Raw genomic sequence first — 23,905 nt, 5'->3', positions numbered from 1 at the left:
ACAAATTTTGCAATATTTTACCCCCAAAATCGATGCATCCATGTGCGCGCGCGCAGGTTTTAAAATCTACCCTTTAGAAAGTAGCCACTGCTATTACTAGCATCAGTAGCATGGGATAGACTTAGTTTTTGGGTACTTGCCAGGTACTTGTAGCCTGGATTGGCCACTGTTGGAAACAGGATGCTGGGCTTGATGGACCCTTGGTCTGACCCAGTATGGCATGTTCTTATCCATTAAAGTCTAAAGCCAAGGCATTTTGTCTTCACTCACTTCAGCCTTTCATTCTTAGCTCTTATTTTTCCAATGTGTGCATACTAAGGGAAGGGGGAATTAATGATAAATAAATATATTTTTATATATAATATTTTTCAGATACCAGTAATCTTGCTCTTCAGTATTTGATTACAGTCATAACAATATGCTAAATAGAATCATGAAATATTATTGTAATTTATGAATAAAATGAGACTGTTTTTCATTTGGAAATGTTACGCATGCCGTCCACGGCAGACCCGCGGCATGGACCCCTTAACTTTCCACAGGAACTCCAGCCTCTGGTATCTCCTTGCTGGCGGCCATGGGCCGCCAGCTCCGTCCTCGAGCCTCCCCCGGTGCCTCCGGCTCTGCCACAGTCCCCAGCGTTCCTGGTCCTGCTGCCACTGCTCATCAGGCCTCTCCGAGTGGCCTGCAGAGAGACGCTTCTACTCGTGCCGCTCCCCTTCCTAGGCACACGCGCATCGCTGATCCTTAAGAAAGGACCATGGCCGGAACCGAGCTGCGGCTCCGGATGATGAAGTCAACCTATTCATAGTATTTAAGCTCAGGCTCTTCTCCCTAGCATTGCCTTTGCAGCAGGTCTCCTCGCTGGTCGAGTACTCATTGCTACTTAGAAATTTGTCTCATCCCTATGTTCCTCTTCCTTATTGTTCCTGCTTCCTGTCTCTTCGTTCCTACCCTGCTTATGCTTTGGATTGTCTACAAGGACTTTGACTTTGCTTTGCCCGACGTTGCCATTGACTATCTCCAGACCCAGACCTCTACTTTGTTTGATTACGTATCGCTTATCTCCAGACCCAGACCTTTGCTTTGTCCGACTTCGCTATTGACTATCTCCGTGATCAGACCTCAACTTTGCTTGACTACGCTCTTGACCATCTCCTTGATCAGACCTCAGCCTTCCTTGCCACTACCTCTGGATCGCTGCCAGCCCTGACTCAAGCCTACCATTGGACGCCTCTTCTGCCTACTCCCTGGACGTGGATTCATCAGGCTTCGGCCTACCTTTGCTTGAGCGCCTCCTATCTGCTTTTCTTCCATTGGCGCCCAAGTTTCCAAGACATTATCCAGTCTGGAGTAAGACTGTACCATCTCTTGCCTGCTGTCTCTGAGCTGAACCAATTTCTCCTGCAATTACCGTATTTTTCGCTCCATAAGACGCACTTTTTTTCCCCCAAAGGTGGGGGGAAAATGTATGTGCGTCTTATGGAGCGAATATAAAAAAAAAACCAAACAAAAATCTAACAAACACCCCCCCCCCCTACTCCCCCAAGACCTGCCGACTTAATTTCCTACAACCCCCCCCCCCCCAAGACCTGACAAATTAATTTCCTGCAACCCCCCACCCTCCTGACCCCCCCAAGACCTGCCAAACGTCCCTGGTGGTCCAGCGGGGGTCCAGGAGCGGTCCGGGAACGATCTCCTGGGCGTGAGCCGTCTGCTGCCAGTAAACAAAATGGCGCCGACGGCCCTATGCCCTCACTATGTCACTGAGACCGACCGCTGCTATTGGTCGGTCTCAGTGACATAGTGAGGGCAGAGGGCCGTCGGCGCCATTTTGTTTACTGGCAGCCGACGGCCCTATGCCCTCACTATGTCACTGAGACCGACCAATAGCAGCGATCGGTCTCAGTGACATAGTGAGGGCATAGGGCCGTCGGCTGCCAGTAAACAAAATGGCGCCGACGGCCCTATGCCCTCACTATGTCACTGAGACCGACCAATAGCAGCGGTCGGTCTCAGTGACATAGTGAGGGCATAGGGCCGTCGGCGCCATTTTGTTTACTGGCAGCCGACGGCTCACGCCCAGGAGATCGTTCCCGGACCGCTCCTGGACCCCGCTGGACCACCAGGGACGTTTGGCAGGTCTTGGGGGGGGTCAGGAGGGTGGGGGGTTGCAGGAAATTAATTCGGCAGGTCTTGGGGGGGTCAGGAGGGTGGGGGGTTGCAGGAAATTAATTCGGCAGGTCTTGGGGGGGTGGAGGTTGTTAATTTAAAGGGTTGGGATGGGGGGGGGGGGGGTTTGGGGGTTCCCACAGAAAGAAAAATTTTCTGATCTGGGGAGTGGACCGAAATGGCCCTCCCCAGACCCGAAAACAAAATGGGGAGAAAAAAAAAAACTATGCACTCCCCTAATTTGCTCCATAAGACGCCCAGACGCAGAGCCGGTTTAGCACAATTTTTTTTTTTTTAAATTTTCCCCCTCTGAATCCTAGGTGCGTCTTATGGTCAGGTGCGTCTTATGGAGCGAAAAATACGGTATACACAGAGGCCCACCTAAGTCCTGCCGGTCCCGGCACCCAAAGGCTCAACCCGCGTGGAACAAGGGCTGGTATAGGTGAAGCTCCAGCGGCCTCTGCATATCAGCCCACTTCACCTGCCGATGGTGGGGACCCGTAGGTCCTTATCTATGGGTTACATCAACCCCACCTCGGCCCAAAGGTCCACTTCCGACGCAACAGGTTACAAAGGCCATGTACTCGGTGGAGCCGCGTGCCCTCCAGGCCATCCCAGGCCTGGCATCCATGGTACAAGAACAGCAGCAGTTTCTTTAGGCATTGGCCTCCTCCATGGATCATCTTCACCCCCGGCTTGATGCCCTCACCAATAATTCAGTTTCTATCCCGGCTCTTCCTCATCCACAGCCATCACCATCGATTCCTCAAGCCTTGTTGGCCGTACTAGAGCCCCCATGCTTCAACAGTGACTCAAGACTCCTCAGAGGATTCATTAACCAATGCTATATGCAATTCGCTCTGCAGCCCTCTGTCTTCCAGGACGAATTGACCAAAGTCTCTTTCATCCTATCTCATCTCGAAGGGAAGGCGCTGGCTTCGGCTTCCCCCCTGTGGTAATGGTCGGACTCCCTTCTAAGGGAGTTGTCTCAGTTTGTGGCTGTGTTTCGACAGACCTTCGATGATCCTGGGCGGCATGCTGTGGCAAGCATCAGCTTATTACATCTTCGTCAAGGTCAAAGAAGTCTCTGACTATGCCATCGAGTTTCAGACTTTTGTTTCCGAGCTCACCTGGCAGGAAGACTGCCTACAAGCTATCTATCTGGATGGACTTTCCTTATAGCTGAAGGATGAGATGGCTGCAAGGGAGCTCCCTTCCTCTCTCAAGGACCTTATAGACTTGACAGGCCGAATTGACCAACGTCTCCGAGCGTCACCGGGAAAGTCAGATGCCCAAGAAGCCCTCTCGGGTTCATAGAAACATAGAAACATAGAAATGACGGCAGAAGAAGACCAAATGGCCCATCTAGTCTGCCCAGCAAGCTTCACACATATTTTCTCTCATACTTATCTGTTTCTCTTAGCTCTTGGTTCTATTTCCCTTCCACCCCCACCTTTAATGTAGAGAGCAGTGATGGAGCTGCATCCAAGTGAAATATCTAGCTTGATTCGTTAGGGGTAGTAGCCGCCGCAATAAGCAAGCTGCACCCATGCTTATTTGTTTTACCCAGACTATGTTATTAGCCCTTATTGGTTGTTTTTCTTCTCCCCTGCCGTTGAAGCAGGGAGCTATGCTGGATATGCGTGACGTATAAGTCTTCTCCCATGCCATTGAAGCAGAGAGCCATGCTGGATGTGCATCGAAAGTGAAGTATCAGGCACATTTGGTTTGGGGTAGTAACCGCCGTAACAAGCCAGCTACTCCCCGCTTTGTGAGTGCGAACCCTCTTTTCTTCTCCCCTGCCGTTGAAGCAGAGAGCTCTGCTGGATGTGTGAAGTATCAGTTTTTCTTCTCCCCTGCCGTTGAATCAGAGAACTTTGCTGTATATGCATTGAAAGTGAAGTATCAGGCTTATTTGATTTGGGGTAGTAACCGCCGTAACAAGCCAGCTACTCCCCTCTTTGTGAGTGTGAATCCTTTTTTCCACATTTCCTCTTGCTGTTGAAGCTTAGAGCGATGTTGGAGTCACCGTAAGCCTGTGTATGTTTATTTAATAAGGGTATTGACTCCAGGCAGTAGCCATCATTCTGGCGAGTCACCCACTCTTCATTGGCAGCCTCTTGACTTTATGGATCCACAGTGTTTATCCCACGCCCCTTTGAAGTCCTTCACAGTTCTGGTCTTCACCACATCCTCCGGAAGGGCATTCCAGGCATCCACCACCCTCTCCGTGAAGAAATACTTCCTGACATTGGTTCTGAATCTTCCTCCCTGGAGCTTCAAATCGTGACCCCTGGTTCTGCTGATTTTTTTCCTTCGGAAAAGGTTTGTCGTTGTCTTTTGATCATTAACACCTTTCAAGTATCTGAAAGTCTGTATCATATCACCTCTGCTCCTCCTTTCCTCCAGGGTGTACATATTTAGATTCTTCAATCTCTCCTCGTACGTCATCCGATGAAGATCCTCCACCTTCCTGGTCGCCCTTCTCTGTACCGCCTCCATCTTGTCTTTGTCTTTTTGAAGGTACGGTCTCCAGAACTGAACACAGTACTCCAGGTGAGGCCTCACCAAGGACCTGTACAAGGGAATAATCACTTCCCTTTTCTTACTCGATATTCCTCTCTCTATGCAGCCCAGCATTCTTCTGGCTTTAGCTATCGCCTTGTCGCATTGTTTCGCCGACTTCAGATCATTAGACACCATCACCCCAAGGTCCCTCTCCTGCTCCGTGCACATCAGCCTTTCCCCCCCCATCGAATACAGTTCATTCGGATTTCCACTCCCCATATGCATGACTTTGCACTTCTTGGCATTGAATCTCAGCTGCCATATCTTCGACCACTCTTCCAGTTTCCTTAGATCCCGTCTCATTCTCTCCACTCCTTCCGGCGTGTCCACTCTGTTGCAGATCTTAGTGTCATCCGCAAAAAGACAAACCTTACCTTCTATCCCGTCCGCAATGTCGCTCACAAAGATATTGAACAGGACCGGTCCCAACACCGATCCTTGCGGTACACCACTTAAAACCGCTCTCTCTTCAGAGAAGGTTCCATTTACCATCACACGTTGTCTTCTGTCCGTCAACCAATTTGCAATCCAGGTCACCACCTCGGCACTCATTCCCAAGCTTCTCGTTTTATTCACCAGTCTCCTGTGCGGAACCGTATCAAAAGCTTTGCTGAAATCCAAGTATATGATATCGAGTGCTCTTCCTCTATCCAATTCCTTGGTTACCCAGTCAAAAAAGTCAATCAGATTTGTCTGACAGGATCTTCCTCTGGTGAATCCATGCTGCCTCTGGTCCATCAATTCTCCGGACTGTAGATAGTTCACTATTCTCTCTTTCAACAGTGACTCCATTACTTTTCCCACCACTGAAGTGAGGCTAACTGGTCTGTAGTTACCAGCCTCCTCTCTGTTCCCACTCTTCAATCTCGTTCGCCACCGACCACCAACCCTGCCTCGAGCAGGGACACTATTATGGCTATTATGGAAGAGCCCATGCAATTGGGTCATGGGCGGATGACACCAGAAGAATGCCTCCGGTGGAGACAAACCGGTCTATGTCTGTATTGCGGAGCACCTGGCCACCATCTACAGGCCTGTCCTATCCATCCGGAAAATTTCTCGGACTAAGTTTAGTAGGAGTCCTGAACTTGGGCACAACCTCTTCGGCCCCCTAATTATCTGTACCGGTCACCTTGATCTGGGATTCCTGGTCCTTTCCAGTTCTTGCTCTGGTGGATTCCGGAGCAGGAGGTAATTTCTAGAGATGTGAATCGTGTCCTCGATCGTCTTAACGATCGATTTTGGCTGGGAGGGGGAGGGAATCGTATTGTTGCCGTTTGGGTTTTAAAAATATCGTGAAAAATTGTTAAAATCGTGAGCCAACCCCCTAAAACCCACCCCCGACCCTTTAAATTAAATCCCCCACCCTCCCGAACCCCCCCCAAATGCTTTAAATTACCTGGTGGTCCAGAACGGCGGCGGTCCGGAACGGCCCCCTCAATTGAATCCTTTTGTCTTCAGCCGGCGCCATTTTGCAAAATGGCCGCCGCAAAATGGCGGCGGCCATAGACAAAAACGATTCGACGCAGGAGGTCGTTCCGGACCCCCGCTGGACTTTTGGCAAGTCTTGTGGGGGTCAGGAGGCCCCCCCAAGCTGGCCAAAAGTTTCTGGGAGTCCAGCGGGGTTCAGGAAGCGATTTCTTGCCGCGAATTGTTTTCCGTACGGAAAATGGCGCCGGCAGGAGATCGACTGCAGGAGGTCGTTCAGCGGCGGTCTGGAACCCCCGCTGAACGACCTCCTGCAGTCGATCTGCCGGCGCCATTTTCCGTACGGAAAACGATTCGCGGCAAGAAATCGCTTCCTGAACCCCGCTGGACTCCCAGAAACTTTTGGCCAGCTTGGGGGGGCCTCCTGACCCCCACAAGACTTGCCAAAAGTCCAGTGGGGGTCCGGAACGACCTGCGTCGAATCGTTTTTGTCTATGGCCGCCGCCATTTTGCGGCGGCCATTTTGCAAAATGGCGCCGGCTGAAGACAAAAGGATTCAATTGAGGGGGCCGTTCCGGACCGCCACCGTTCTGGACCACCAGGTAATTTAAAGCATTTGGGGGGGGTTCGGGAGGGTGGGGGATTTAATTGGCCTATGCCATCTTGCTAAATCGATCCACTGTCACCCAGATGGTGTTCATTCCTCCGGAAGTGGGTAAATCGACTACGAAGTCAGTAGCGATGTGCAACCAGGACCGTTCCGGAACTGGCAATGGTTGCATCTGACCCCATGGTTGTCCAGAAGCGGGTTTGTTCTTGGCACAATTGGTGCAGGATGCCATGTAGGACTAGGTATCCTTTTTGATAGTAGGCCACCAATACAGCTTCTGTATCTTAAGCAGGGTACGGTGTTGGCCAGGATGGCCAGCCAGCTTGGAATTGTGCGCCCAAAAGAGCACTTTCTTCCTGAGTCTTTTAGGAACGATTGTTTTACCAGCGGGTACAGACTGGGTGGATGCCAAGAGGATCTTCTTCGGGTCAATTATGTGCTGTGGCTCATCAGGTACATCCTCCGAGTGAAAAGAGCGTGACAGAGCATCTGCTCTGGTGTTTCTATCTCCAGGGCAGAACTTCAACACAAAATTGAAATGATTAAAAAATAAGGACCATCTGGCCTGTCTGTAATTCAGACGCTGTGTGTGGCGTCTAGATTTTTATGATCCGTGAATACGGTTATTTGATGTTGAGCACCTTTGAGTCAAGGCCGCCATTCCTCAAATGCAAGCTTTATTGCCAAGAGCTCTTTATCGCCAATCCCATAGTTTTTCTTGGCTGGAGAAAATCTTCATGAGAAGAAGGAACAGGGATGTAAGGCTTTTGAATCTCCTGTTTGGCTCAACACAGCCCCTACACCCACATCTGAAGCATCAACTTCGACGATAAAGGGCTTGCTGGGGGTCTGGATGCCGCAAGCACCGTTCTGTGGAGGAGGCAGTCTTCAATTTCTCGAACACAGAAATGGCCTCCGCTGATCATTTTGAAGCATGGGCACCCTTGCGGGTCATCGCAGTCAAGGGTACGGTTAAAGAAGAATAGTTCTTTATAAAGCTTCAATAATGGTGAACCCCAGGAATCTCCTTAGAGCCTTCAGGCTGCTAGGTTGGGACCAATTCTTGATACTTTCAAGTTTGTGAGGGTCCATTTGGAAGTCTTCTTTCGACACTATGTAGCCTAGGAAAGGCACTGAGTCTTTGTGAAATTCACACTTAGAGAGTTTGGCGTACAGCCAGTGTTCGCGAAGACGGTGGAGTACTTGCGTGAAATCTGCAATGTGGGTGTCCAAATCCTGGGAGAAGATTAATATGTCGTCCAGGTAGACCACAACATTCTCGTACAGCAGATCCCGCAAGATGTCGTTCATCATATTTTGGAAAATGGCGGGTACATTGCACAACCCGAACGGCATTACTAGATACTCAAAATGGCTGTCTCACGTGTCGAAGGCCGTTTTCCATTCCTCGCTGCTCCGAATGTGAATGAGGTTGTAGTCCCCCTTCAGGTCGAGCTTTCAAAATATCTTGGCCCCTTGCAGCTGGTCAAACAGCTCCGAGATTAACAGCAAGGGGTAACAGTCTTTGATCGTGATTTCGTTTAGACCTCGGTAATCGATACATGGACGTAGGGTACCGTCCTTCTTCCCCACAAAGAAAAAGCCTGCATCGGCTGGCGACTTTGATGGTCTGATAAAGCCCTTCTGGAGATTTTCTTCAATGTATTCCGACATTGCTTTATTCTCAATGGCTGAGAGGGTACACCCATCCTTTCGGTGGCTCAGCATTGGGCTTCAGTCTTATGGCACAGTCATAGGGCCTATGTGAAGGAAGAATATCAGCCGCTCCTTTGGAAAATACATCCCCGAAGGATGCATATTGGGGCGGCAGTCCTGGCATCACTGGAGTCATAGGCATGCAAATGATAGGCAAGATTTCCTTAAGGCACCTCCCGTGACATTCTGGGCCCCAGCGGGAGAGATCCAAGGATGCCCAGTCAAATTGGGGTTGGTGCACTTGCAACCAGGGTAACCCCAGGACGATAGGGTGCATGGCCCTTTCCAGTACAAAGAAGGAGAGTGATTCTGTATGGAGAGCTCCGGTGCGGAAAGTAACTGGTACGGTTTGGCAAGTCACGTCGCCCGGTAAGGGCTCTCCATGAATGGAGGATAACAGTAGTATTTGAGGGGGGTTCGGGAGGGTGGGGGATTTAATTTAAAGGGTCGGGGGTGGGTTTTAGGGGGTTTTAATGTGCCGGTTTTCCTGCCCTCCCCCTTCCCCCGATTTACGATTTTTTAACGATAAATCGGGGGAATTGGTATTGTATCGTGGCCCTAACGATTTTTGACGATTTAAAATATATCGGACAATATTTTAAATCGTCAAAAAACGATTCACATCCCTAGTAATTTCATTCTCAAGGATTTTGTCCAGCTCCTGGTTATAAAGACCCATTCGCTAGAGACCTCCTTGTGCATAGCATCTATTTATGGAGAGCCATTACCTGGCCAAATCTTCCTTACCACGGAATCTATCCAGCTGTGCACTGGTGCTCAACATCAGAAGAACTTGAATTGTTAGTATTGGAGAAATCCATCCATCCAGTAGTCCTCGGACTCCCCTGGCTACAAAAGCATTCACGCCAATTTAATTGGGCTCATTGCAACTGGTGGAGTGGGGTCCTGCCTGCCACCAGTCCTGCCTTCAGAAAGTCGTACCGCCATCCATGGTTCCTTTGGCTGTCACTTCTTCTGGCATACCCGCTCCTTATGCAGATTTTGAAGATGTGTTTTTCAAGCATAAAGCAGACCTTCTTCCGCCTCTTCGGAGGTTTGATTGTCCTACTGATCTCATGCCAGAGACCACGCCTCCCCAAAGACGTACCTACCCTCTGTCTCTACCCGAGACAAGGGCTATGATGGAGTACATCCAAGAAAACATTGCGAAGGGATTCATCCGCCCCTCAACCTCTCCTGCTGGGTCGGGATTCTTTTTTGTTACCAAGAAAGATGGGTAACTTAGGCTGTGTATTGACTACCGCGGCCTAAACACCATCAGCCGCAAAAACAAGTATCCTCTGCCACTAATCTCAGAACTATTCAATTGTCTTCAGGGTGCATCTATATTCACAAAATTGGACCTACGCGGGACATATAACCTGGTATGAATTCGTCCCGACGACATTTGGAAGACTGCCATTAATACCCGGGATGGGCATTATGAATACCTAGTGATGCCTTTCGGCCTCTGTAATGCGCCCGCAGTTTTCCAACGAATGATGAATGAAATTTCCAGAGATTTGCTGTATACCAAGGTTGTGGCCTACCTGGATGATATCCTTATCTTTTCTAAAGACCTGGCCACACACCGCACTGATGTCCATACCGTCCTCCAATGCCTTTGCGAGAACTTGTTTGCAAAATTGGACAAATGCTTGTTCGAGAAAGCCAGCCTGCCTTTCTTCGGATACATTATCTCCCATCAAGGATTTTCCATGGTCCCAGCTAAGTTAAAAGGAATCCGGGATTGGCAGCAACCCATGGGTCTTAAAGCTCTCCAGCGCTTCCTGGGATTTATAAACTACTATTGCCATTTCATCTAACATTACTCCACTCTGGCTGCTCCTTTGACAGCCCTAACTCTTAAGGGCCAAGATACTCGAAATTGGACTCCGGAAGCTGTTGCAGCCTTCCACCACCTCAAATAAGCCTTCCAGGAGGGGTCTTGCCTACATCACTCAGAAGCGAACCGTCCATTTCAAGTGGAAGTGGACGCCTCTGCTATTGGATCTGGGGCAGTCCTTAGTCAACGCACTGCTTCTGGTACTACAGTCCCGTGCTCATTCTACTCCCGTAAATTCTCATCTGCGGAGCAGAACTACAGTATAGGAGATCGTGAGTTACTTGCTGTTAGGATTTGTAGGTGTGTGGGCCTCTGGGCCGAGGTGAGGGATAGAACCACCCACAGGGAGGAGCCCTGTGAGCCTCACCATCGGGATGCGAGGTCTCAGTGATGTCAGACACATCTATAGGTTAGAGTCTTTATTAAGAGATAGAGAGTCACTGCCCGTGGAGCGGGGAGTGCAGGAGAAAGTCTCAGAGTCTGGGCAGTGGGGTATACACAAGGGAATACCTCTGTAGTGAAGATATGGCAATGGTCCTCAGAGTGGGTTACACTGATAAGGTTCCTCAGTAGAGATGATAGGGTAGTGGTCCGTGAAGTAGGGTACGCTGGTGAGAGTTCCTCAGTAGAGGTAATACGGTTGTGGCCCGCACTGCAGGATACACCGATGAGGGTTCCGCAGCGGTGGTATGGTAGGGGTCTGCAGCACAGGGTGCACCAATGAGGGTTCCACACTAGAGATGTTACAGTAGTGGTCCGCAGCACGGGGTACACTGATGAGGGTTCCTCACTAGAGATGGTACGGTAATTGTCCACAGAGCGGACGTACTCACAGTAATGAAGGTTCCAAGAGAAACCCCGGGGAACGGGGCAGGTAGCAGTCCAAGGCATTAGGCCCTCCAAGGAGCGGATAGCCAGAGACGAGGAAAGGGCCACCAAGGAGCGGGTACCCAGAGCGTCTCACGCCAAAGAGGCAGCAACAGGAATGGGAAGTCCATAGTGAGCGAAGCAGATTCAGCAATGAGGGGAACTTGTTGCCAAGTCGTCGGTAGGCAGGTCCAGCCGGCTTAAGAATCTTGGTGGAATGACGTCATCCGGAGGGGATGCCCCCGAGGTTCTCGCCATGACGTGCTTAAGACTGGCCCTTGCGTGCGCCTAAGGGATTCCAGGGGGCAAGATGGCGATCGTCAGCGTCTGTGCCATCCAGGGAGACCTGGAAGTGGTAGGCAGGCCGGCGATAACTGGCGGAGGCCGCAAGTCTACCCAACGGAGTCAATGTGTTATGCCAGTCAGCCGAGGAGGTCGACCAAGCCTACCCCCTTCCGGCTTCGGTCCAACGCGCTCCAAACCCCTGGGGGCTACCGCGACGTCGCAAGGCCTACCCCTGCATTTGGGATGTCGTCGCAGTGGAAGCCCCTCCCCCCGATGTCCTCTAGACGCGCGGCCTACCAACACTGGTCTCTGCCCCTTTCTGGAGGTATTTAGCCTGCCCTTGTTTGCTAGCTCATTGAGTTAGCAAGGATTCGACTTGTCCGGTCTAAGCTACTCTGCCACTTCCGTGTTGCTGCTGGAAGCTCTCTGCCCTTCGGGGTATTCTCTAACCTGGGTACCTGCTCCTCGGGGGCCCTTTGCTCTCTTTCAGGTGCCTTACTGGGATCAGGTACTCGCTCCTCGAGGGCCTGCTGTCCCTGCCTCGATGCCTGTAACCATCTACGTCTGCCTACTGGAATTTCTACCACACAGCTACCATCTTAGTGAGTAATCTAACTTGTCAGTCTGTCTCATCTACAGCTCTGCTGCACTGGGAACCTACAACCAGACTTCCCTGACTACCTCTCTGAGACAGGTTTCCTCTGCCTAGGATCCCTGGACTGTTATCTCTGGATTGCCTCACTACTGCTACCTCTGGTGGAATTCGTCAGCTGTTCAATAAAAGACTAATCTCTGTGTTTGTGCATCCTGAGTCTAGCCTGATACTGTGGCTTCTCACAGGGCTCCTCCCTGTGGGCGTGGTCATCTCCAAGTACCCCAAGAATCCACTCAAACACCGCTAACCATAACACAATGTTGTAAAGAAAGAGGTGAGCAAGAGCAGTCGCAGCCGTCTGCGACCGACGGGCGTAAAAGTACCCCCCTTCTTAGGGCCCCTCCCCCCCCGGGGGGTTTGGCTTTCTAGGGTGAGAAGCATGGAACTGTTTGATCAGCTCTTTGTCATGGATATTGACTGCAGGCTCCCAGCTGTTCTCTTTGGGGCCAAATCCTTCCCACAAGATCAGATATTTCCAAAGCTTCCCGCACTTCCTCACATCCAAGATGTCCTCAACCTGATATGTTATATCCTTTTCAGCCGCCAAAGGTTGGGGCTCAGGTGGTTTCTTAGAGAATTCCGACAGGATGAGTGGCTTTAATAGTGAGATGTGGAAGGCGTTATGAATCTTGAGCGATGTGGGTAGACGAAGGCTATAAGTGACTGGGCCCAGCCTGTCAAGTACAGGACAAGGTCTGATGAATCTAGGAGCGAAGCGAGCTGAAGGCAGTTTCAAGCGGATAAAGCGGGTGCTGAGCCACACTTTGTCTCCGGGATTCAACTGAGGAACTGCCCGATTATGGGCATCATAGAATCTTTTTGCTTTCTTAGCAGCTTGCTGGAGAAGGATCTTGGTGTGTTCCCAAAGTTGGTGTAACTCTTGCACAGACTCCTGTGCCATCGGAGACGACACAGACAGGGGTACTGGAAGGGGAGGCAGAGGTTGGCGTCTGTATACTATTTGGAAGGGCGGTGATCCAGTAGATGCAGATTGGTGGGAGTTTAAGGCAAACTCGGCTCAGGGTAGTAAGTCGGACCAGTCATTCTGCTGAGAGTTCACATATGCCCGAAGAAACTGCTTTAGAGTACGGTTCGTCCTCTCTGTCTATTGGCCTGCGGGTGGTAGGCTGATGTGAGGTCCAAGGCTATGGCAAATTTATTGCATAATGACCTCCAGAATTTTGCCATAAATTGCACCCCTCAATCAGTGAGTATATGTCTTAGGAGTCCGTGGAGGCGAAAGATGTGGCGAATGAACAATTTCGCTAACTCCGGAGCCGAAAGTAGACCAGGGAATGCTACGAAGTGAGCCATCTTCGAAAAGCGGTCCATGGTGACCCAAATGGTGTTGTTGTCACTGGATGGGGTTAAATCCACAATGAAATCTGTGGCTATATGTGTCCACGGCTCACTATTTTCAGGAAAAGGCTGAAGGAGCCCTCAGGGGTGACCCACCAGTGGCTTCTGACGGGCGCAAGTGGGGCATGATTCTACATATGCTTGGGCATCTTTTCATGGTTGGCCACCAGTAGAATCTCTGAAGAGTGGCAAGAGTTTTATCTTGTCTGGGGTGGCCTGTGAGCAAGGAATCATGCGCCCAGCGGAGGATCTTCCTTCGAAGTGGTCGGGGGACCACCATCTTCCCAGATGGCACTGTGAGTGTGGCGGAGAGAAGAACTTTCATTGGATCAATGATGTGCCGTGGAACGTCTGGAACATCTTCAGTAGTGAACGAACGGGAGAGTGCATCGGCTCGGGTGTTATTGGCTGGCCGGTATCGTTGGAGGAAATTGAACCGGGTAAAAAAGAAAGACCAGCAGGCCTGCTTGTGATGTAAGTACTCGAGGTTTTTGTGGTCAGTGTATACCGTGATTTGGTGCTCTGCTTCCTCGAGCCAGGGACACCACTCCTCAAAGGCCAGTTTAATTGCCAATAATTTCTTGTCCCTGATTCCATAATTACGCTCCACTGGAGAGAAGCATCGAGAAAAGAATGAGTACGAGTGCAAGGTGTGATTGGCTGAGTGCTGGCTGAGCACTGAACCAAAACCTACGTCTGAAGCGTCCACTTCGACAATGAAGGGTCGTCGGGGATAGGGGTGACGCAAGCATGGTTCTCGTAGGAATGCCTCCTTAAGCTTGTGAAAGGCGGTTATGGCTTCAGGTGACCACTGGGAGGTATTGGCTCCCTTTCGAGTCATAGCTGTGAGTGGGGTGGTCAGTGTTGAATAATGGTGGATGAATGACCTGTAGTAGTTAGTAAAACCAAGGAATCTTCGAAGCGCCTTCAGACCCATTGGATGAGGCCAATCCCGAATACTCTTAGTCTTTTGTGGATCCATCTGGAACTCTTGGCTTGAGACCACATAGCCCAGAAAAGGGACAGATTCCTGGTGAAAGGAGAATTTCTCCAGTTTGGCATAGAACTGGTTATCCCTTAAGTGTTGTAGGATGTTGGCGACGTCCAAGTGATGGCTCTGGAGGTCTTGTGAAAATACCAGGATGTCGTCCAGGTAAACCACGACACAACTGTAGAGCATGTCTCTGAAGATTTTGTTCATCATATTTTGAAATACTGCTGGGGTGTTGCAGAGGCCAAACGGCATTACCAGATATTCAACATGGCCATTGCGGGTGTTAAATGTGGTTTTCCATTCGTCACTTTGGCGTATCCTGACCAGGTTATACGCTCCTCTGAGGTCCAATTTGATAAATATCTTGGCCCCTTGGAGTCTGTCAAAAAGTTCAGAGATTAATGGCAAGGGGTAGCGATCCTTCTGGGTAATCTCATTTAAGCCACGACAATCAATGCACGGCCGGAGGGAGTCGTCTTTTTTTCCCAAAAAAAACAGCCCGGCTCCAGCGGGAGACTTTGAAGGCCGAATGAAGCCTTTTGCCAAATTCTTTGAATATATTCAGACATGGCCTTTGTCTCAGTCAGAGAAAGTGGGTAGAGCCTTCCTCAGAGAGGCTCAATGTTAGGCAATAAGTTAATAGCACAGTCAAATGAGCGGTGAGGTGGTAGTGTCCGCGGCTTTCTTGGAGAACACGTCTTTGAAGGAGGAGTACTGCAGCGGAAGACCCGGAATAGATGTTGTAGTGGACACAACCTCCAAGCACTTTTCATGGCAGGATTTACCCCAGTGGGACAATTGTAGAGTGCTCCAATCGAATTGAGGTGTGTGTAGTTGTGACCATGGCAGTCCAAGGACCACAGGGTGGATAGCCTTATCCAGTATCAAGAAAGTATCAATGGCGTTGGTGCCCGGACGGTGGGGATACGAAGGTGTTCCATGAGTTGTCTGAGGATAAAATTTCCACGAGCCCCGGAGTCCATGAGTGCTAGGGTGTGAAATTCCAGAGTGTCCGAGTTAATTGAGACAGGCAGTGCCAGCGGAGAAGAGGCTGTGGTCAGGCCTAGGAGAAGTCATCCGGCAGATCCTAGCCCTGGGAGTTTCCCAGACAAAGTGGACAGGAGGGTCTGCATGACCCGGTTGGCCACAGTACATGCAAAGACCTGATCTTTGCCGACGATGCTTCTCCTTTGCGGATAGATGGCTGTGACCCATTTGCATCAGTTCCTCTTCCTCGGTGCTAGGTGTAGGAGCAGTCTGGTTGGATGGTGTTGGATGAATACGTGGAGCACCTGAAGACATTCTCTTGGATCCCCTGGACTCGTGTGATCTCTCACGCAGGCAGCGATCAATGCGACCAGCGAGGTCAATGAGAGAATCCAACGCCTCAGGGAGTTCTTGCGCTGCTAATTTGTCCTTGATGCTTGAACTTAGACCTTTTAGGAATATGGCACACAGGCAGCCCAGATCCCAGTGTAAATCCGAAGAGAGAGTCCTAAACTTGATGACATAATCAGTCAATGACCTGGCACCTTGTTGCAGATGCAGAAGCGTTGATCCGGCAATGGTCTTGTGACCGGGGTCGTCAAATACGGAGCGAAATAGAGTGAGGAAGCCCGACAAGTCGTTGAGGATCAGGTCTGGTCGCTCCCAAAGGGGTGATGCCCAGGCCAAGGCCTTTCCGTCCAGGAGGGACAGGATGTACGTAGTTTTGGAAACTACGTCGGGAAAGTAGGCAGATTGTAAGGAGAAGTGCATGCTGCACTGGTTCAAGAAGCCCCTACACAACAAGGGGTCACCTGCGAAATGAGGAGGTACTGGCAAGGGCACTACAGGCTAGAACGGTGACACATGTGGAGTAGGGCTAGGTTTGGTAGGCATTAGGACAGAGTCCAGCCGATTACTGAATTGATTTATGGCATTAGCCAAAGTCTCTAATACCTTTTGCTGTTCTGTGATTCACTGGGCCAGGCCAGGGATGGCCTGAATCACCGAGACCAGTGCTGGGTCCATGGATTTGGCAATCTGTTAGGATTTGTAGGTGTGTGGGCCCCTGGGCCGAGGTGAGGGATGGAACTGCCCACAGAGAGGAGCCCTGTGAACCTCACCATCGGGAGGCGAGGTCTCAGTGACGTCAGACACAGCTATAGGTTAGAGTCTTTATTAAGAGATAGAGAGGCACTGCCCGTGGAGCGGGGAGTGCAGGAGAAAGTCTCAGAGTCTGTGCAGTGGGGTATACACAAGGGAATACCTCTGTAGTGAAGATACAATGGTCCGCAGAGCGGGGTACACCAATGAGGTTCCTCAGTAGAGATGATACAATAGTGGTCCATGGAGAAGGGTACGCAGGTGAGGGTTCCTCAGAAGAGGTGATACGGTAGTGGCCCGCAGCACGGAGTACATCGATGAGGGGTTCCTCACTTAGTGATGGTACAGTAGTGATCCGCAGCATGGGTGCACCAATGAGGGTTCACACTAGAGATGGTATGGTAGTGGTCAGCAGTGTGGGGTACACCGATGAGGGTTCCTCACTAGAGATGGTACGGTAATTGTCCGCAGACCGGAGGTACTCACAGTAATGAAGGTTCCAAGAGAAACCCTGGGGAACGGGGCAGGTAGCAGTCCAAAGCGTTAGGCCCTCCAAGGAACGGATAGCCAGAGACGAGGAAAGGGCCCCCGAGGAGCGGGTACCCAGAGCGTCTCACGTCGAAGAGTCAGCAACAGGAACGGGAAGTCCATATTGAGCAAAGCGGATTCAGCAATGAGGGAACTTGTTGCCAAGTCGTCGGTAGGCTGGGCCAGCCGGCTTAAGTATCCTGCTGGAATGACGTCATCCGGAGGGGATGCCCCCGAGGTCTCCACCATGATGTGCTTAAGACTGGCCTGTGTGCGCTCCTGCCTAAGGGATTCCAAGGGCAAGATGGTAGTCATCAGTGTCCGTGTCGTCCAGGGAGGCCTGGGAGTGGTAGGCAGGCTGGCGATAGCTCTGCTGAGGCCGCAAGTCTACCTAACGGAGTCAGTGTTGTAAAGAAAGAGGTGAGCAAGAGCGGTTGCAGCCATTTGAGACCGAGGGGCGTAACACTTGCCATAAAGTTGGCCCTCGATAGAGGGTGCGCAACATAACATAAGTTCACTATGATCACCAATCATAAGAACCTGGAACATCTGACCCAGGCCCAACGTCTCAATGCCCGTCAAGCTCAATGGGCTCTGTTCTTTTCCAGGTTCAATTTTCAGCTTCGTTACTGTCCAGTCGATAAAAACCTCCAGGCAGATGCCTTATCACACTCTTTCGAGCCTGAAGACTCTCTGGAAGAACCTGGCCATATAATAGACCCAGCCTGTATCTGACTGCTATTCATCCAGTCCCTGCTGGGAAGACTGTCGTGCCCCGACAGTCCGAGAAAGAGTACTCCGCTGGGCGCATGAGTCTAAGTTTGCTGGTCACCCAGGGTGAGCATGAGCCTTGGCACTGCTCCAGCAGTTCTTCTGGTGGCCTACTATGGTCTCTGACGCTAAAGCATACTTAGAATCCTGTAACACTTGTGCACAGCAAAAGTCACCGATCAGTCGACCTTGGGGTCTCCTGCAACCACTTCTAGCTCCCGAGGAACCATGGATCCACCTGTCTACGAAGTTCATTGTGGATTTGCCTCCATCAAAGGGTCACACTATAATATGGGTAACCATAGACCGATTTTCAAAAATGGCCCATTTCGTCCCTCTACTGGGCCTACCATCCGTTCCAGAATTGGCACGTCTATTTTTTCACCATATCTTCAGATTGCATGGCCTACCCAAGGACATTGTCTCTGATAGAGGCCCACAGTTATTTGCTCTTTGTCGAAAATTCGGTATTAATATCAGCTTAACAACTGCCTATCATCCCTAAGATAACGGACAAGCCAAGCTAATGAATCGCTCCTTGAAGGCTTTCCTGCGCACTTACATCAATGACCGCCAAGCCAATTGCTCTGACCTTTTATCCTGGGTAGAGTTGTCTCACAACTCCCACATCGCTACTGCTACAGGTACGTCACCATTCTCTATCGTCTACAGAAAACAACCATGACCACCACTGCCCATACCTTTGCCAGTACCGTCCCCTGTGGCACAGGCTACTGCAGATGCCCTCAAGACTTTATGGGAGCAGACGAATCTTCGCTTACATCAAGCCGCTTCCCGGGCCAAGAGAACTGCTGACGGTCACTGACACTTGGCCCCTGAATTCCTCCCTGGCCAGAAAGTCTGGTTAAGTACTCGGTATATCTGACTCAGAATACCTTCCCAAAGGTTCGCTCCAAGATATATTGGACCTTTTACGGTCATCCGACACATTGGACCCGTTACTTACCAGCTTCGGCTGCCTCCTATGCTGGGAATACATAACACATTTCACGTATCTCTCTTAAAACCTGTGGTCCTATCCTGGCCTGCTCAAAAGGCTCCTGAACCACCTCCACTTGTGGCTGAAACTGATACGACATACAAGGTACATGAAGTCCTCGTAGGGGCAGCCAGTGGGAATACCTCCTTTCTTGGGAGGGTTATGGACCCGAAGAAAATTCTTGGGAACCAGCTAGAACATCCTGGACAAAACCCTCCTCCTGAACTATCATTGTGCCCATCCAGGCAAACCCCGACCTCCAAGAGGGGGGCGAAAAGGGGGGTTACTGTTACGCGGGCTGTCCGTGTAAGACCCGGAGCACAGCCTCCTCACCTTTCCACACGGACTCCAGCCTCTGGTTCCTCCTTGCTGGCGGCAGTGGGCTGCCAGCTCCGTCCTCGGGCCTCCCCCGGTGCCTCCAGCTCTGCCACAGTCCCCGGCGTTCCTGGTCCTGCTGCCACTGCTCATCGATCCTCTCCGCATGGCCCTCGGAGAGATGCCAATACTCGCGCCGTGCCCCTCCCTAGGCGTACGCATCGTTGATCCTTATGTAGGGACCGCGGTGGGAACCTAGCCGTGGCCCCAGTTGATGATGTCAACCTATTCATAGTATTCATAGTATGGGTGCCGGGGAATGAGGGCTGGTATAGGTGAAATGCCAGTGGCCTCTGCCTATCAGCCCACTCCACCTGCCAACGGTGGGGACCCGTAGGTCCTTACCTACGAATTGCGTCAACCCCACCTCGGCCCAAGGGTCCACCTCCAACGCAACAGGAAAAAGGTACATGTTTGGAATTATATTGCTAGCCAACCTCAAACAAAAGGATGGAGAATGCCATTTATTTTGGTATTTTTCCCCTGATTATTATAGAGTCAAATTTTCAGATCAACACCTTTAGAAATTCTTTCTTCTTAATCCTACATATAACTTGTAATGTGTTGTGCTAAAAGCACAATATCCTCCATATCCTACCTATGACATAATTAATTATTGAATTTGCACTTTAAAAAAGTTTATTAGTGTTGCCTGTCACAGATTACATGTAAATGCTATATAAATACAGAGAAATTCTATAAAACCTTCTGTAAAGCATCTCTTTTATGTACTACAGCTGTTTTCTTATTTTGTGATACGTCAGTTTCAAGACTCATATCACAGTGGGGCAATATATAGTAATTAGCACAGTATCATTAACTGTTGAGATACCGATATTAAAACAGCATGATGTAACCTATGGTGCAGAGATGTAAAATTTATCATGAAATGTGAGCTTATGGGGTTTTGTACACTCTTATAAATGTGCATCTGTATCCAGGTATCAAGCCAGGTTCATTCACTGGTGAATAACTCTCTGTCTGTGAGCATAATATTACATGGATACAATCAAATCTGACTCATTCAGTAAGCCTTCCGCTGTCAGTTCTTTGCACGTGTACAGAAGTGAAAGCAACAAGATTCTAAAAAAATACATCAGAACAAATTGCACAATAGCGAAATGAACATAATGATGTTATTGTAGTGTAGGATTCTGCTGTTGCGTTTTGTTGGTTTATTGTTATGGAAAATGGTGTAAAATGTATTGTTTGACTTCTAATTGTACACCACCCTGATGAACTTAGGAAAAGGCAGGTAATCAAATTGTAACAAATAAATAAATATATCATCCCACTAAAATTTAGGCACTTCAGAAAATGGGCGGGAGAGGAGTTGCTCAGAGGTACAGATATAGATATATTCTCACACCCACCCTATTACTCACCAGCAAGGCGACTCTGTGCCATTCAGGAACCTATCTATGAAGCATTTTGTCCCAAAGACACAAATGAGAAATAACCTTTCGTACGTCTGGCCCTCGGTATGATGAAAACTTTTTCTATGACTCAATTCCTCCAGACAGTTATGATAATAACCTTTCTTGCAGTTAGACGAAGTTGGCTGAAGATATGAACAGTAAACATTATATTTTTTACGCATCTACATAAGCGGGAAAGGTTTAGGAAACATCTGAATATTCATTTTAAAAAACAGACATCAAGAAGTGTCAGAGTTTTGCTGTAACATTTAAGTATCCATGTCTCATTTATCATGGCTGTGAAGTTGCAGTTACTAGAGCCGCTAGGGTCCTATACCGTAAATGAAGGAAACATATGGAGCCCCTTCCTCTGAGAATCTGGAAACTGGTAGGGACCGCAAGAGAGTCTCTTTTGGAACCAGAAAACAAATCAACATTTGGCAGCTAGATGAGCCCTTAAATTAAGAAATGCTGAAAGGTTGCAAACCAACCCCACCCCCTTTAAAATGCCACTCTTATAGCTACCACAGTTAATAACCTTGTAAATCCAGCATTTACAAACATTACCAGTGTTCCATTTACTGCCGTCTCGAGGTTACAGTTGCCTAAGAACATCTTATATTTCTATTCTGGCGCACAGAAGAATTGCAGGCTGCTTTAAATCAGGCACACAAAAGGAATTGCTAACAAATGTTTGATTGCAGGGAGGGCGGGAATTATTCTCTGCAAACTGCGTATGTAATCACTACTAGGAATTCATTCTTTTAGGAAGCTCTTATTAAATTACTGGTGCAAAAAAAAATCTACAAAACAAACAATGATTCTTTGAGGACTAGATGATGCAACATATCTTTTTGTAGCTATAGATTACCCCTCCCCCCATACTGTATGGTATGTGCTCTTTGTGTGGTCTTGAGGAGGGCTGAAAAACGTTGTCTGGAGAATGCCCAGTACAGGAGCCATTCAGTCAATTAAGGATGCTTCCCATAGAATAATAAATGGAAGAATCCATTATGGAAAAGCATCTATAGATTGAGACTGACTGGCACAATGCTAAGAATGATACTTTCATTCATTAAAATTTTTGAGTGCTCCAAGTGAGGGACATTAGTCAATATAATGCAATATATGTAACATAAAAATATAAATCAGTATGTGCAACATGATATCAAATGCAAACAACTCTCAAGCATATTCACATTTAAACAATATCCTGCATGCATCAGAGTAAATGCATGATTCTAACAAAGTCAATAATCAAAGTCTTTGTGTGAGTAGTGAGTAACCCGCACAAAAATGAAGATTTGATTGTCTCCCCCTACTGGCAATAAACATTTTGTGTTCATAAAAAAGGGGTGTCACTGGAGGTATTCAAAGGGCGGGGGGGGGGGGGCTAGAATTTAGCCAGTGAGTGTACATATTGAACGCTCTCTAGCTAAAGATTTGTGCATAAGTCTGATCAGAGAAACAGCTGTCCTAAAGTTGTCCAGGTAATGTTATGCAAATAACTTTAGTTGGGTATATCAGTGACAGGCTTATGGGCCAGATTTTTAAACCTACGCGTGGGCGTAGATTTGTGCGCGCAACCAGGAGCACACAAATCTACGCCCAATTTTATAACATGCGCATGTAGTTGCACACATGTTATAAAATCCGGGATCGGCACGTGCAAGCGGGTGCACACTTGTGCACCTTTCACGCGTTGAGCCCTAGAAGAGCCCCGATGGCTTTCCCTGTTCCCTCCGAGGCTGCTCTGAAATCGGAGCGGCCTCGGAGGGAACTTTCCTTCTGCCCCCCCCCCCCCCCATCTTCCCCTCCCTTCCCCTACCTAACCCGCCCTCCAGCCCTATCTAAACCCTCCCCCCCGACCTTTGTTGGCAAAGTTGTGCATGCCTCTGGGCAGGCGTGGGTTGCGTGCACCGGCCAAGTGCTGGCGCACGAGCCCCCGGCACAACTGCTGTGCCGGAGGCCTCGGTCCCACCCCTGGCCCGCCCACTCCCCGCCCATTTTTTCAAGCGCTGGGACATATGCGCATCCCGGGGCTTGCGCGCGTCGCCGGACCTATGCAAAATAGGCTCGGCGCGCGCAGGAGCAGGTTTTCGGGGTTACGCGCGTAACCCTTTGAAAATCTGCCCCTATGTGTATATGTCTTGCTGAATATCCAGAAAAAGTTATACATGCAACTTCACGCACTAGCTGACTCTCTGCATATTGACCACGATGCAAATAGAAAACCATCTTCACCCCCTACTAGCAATCATTGCTATGGCTATAATGTGACATTAAAAACTCTAAACATCTAGAGATTGCCTAGGGTTGTGGGGGGGCGAGTGTCTTACTTTTGGTGGATCAAACAGCCTGTGTAGTGGATGTCATGCGTGGCAAACATCCAGGAATAATTCATAAACATCAGGGCTATTCATAACAAAATTCAGCAATCTTAGGGGCCAATGCAATAAAGTGCACCTAGCCTAGGGCATAGGTTTATGTGTGGTTGGGCGTGCATTTTGGACGCAGTTCACTAGCATCTGATGCAATGAGGAGACTAGCATGTCCATAACGCATGCCCAAACAAATGTGTAGCCAATAGCACTCATCACATGTAAATTCCATGTAGATGAGGCTATTAGCTCTTACCCCGCAGATGCAGAAAATTGCTGGGTACCCAATGCACACTTTTTAATGCAGCAAATTTAACTCCAGCCAAGGAGCTGGCTTTAAATCAATCCACAAATCAAGGCTTAGGAGAAATTTTAAAAATACTGTCCTCAGAGGTTCCTCCTACTTATTATCATTGTGATACTTAAATCTACTGCTTGCAATGTTCCAGAATAAAGGTATAATGTAATGGCTTGATGAAATTAAAAAAAATTCTGGATGCACAATATACATGCGCAATATTACATTATATTGTTAATAATGGGTGCAGACTATGGACCTTAGGTCTCTAAATGACAGTTATGTTATGTTGAGATTATATACGATATCATATATAACCTATTGTGCAATATAAGTCCACAGTAAAGAAAATCAATGTACATTAAAGTTCTGAAATGCTCCAACTTACTGAACAGACATGTGACTTGAGATACTAATTACTAGAATCTTACAGTGCCACAGAAATGAATAAATATATCTAAGAAAAAAGTCTCATAACTGCATTGGTCATTTATTCTGCTTTATTTTCTGTTGTCTGTTGAGCATTTACAAAATAGTGTTCTTACA

The sequence above is a fragment of the Rhinatrema bivittatum genome, chromosome 6 (genome assembly GCF_901001135.1).
Source record: "Rhinatrema bivittatum chromosome 6, aRhiBiv1.1, whole genome shotgun sequence".
Lineage (NCBI taxonomy): Eukaryota > Metazoa > Chordata > Amphibia > Gymnophiona > Rhinatrematidae > Rhinatrema > Rhinatrema bivittatum.
This window is presented reverse-complemented; position numbering follows the sequence as displayed.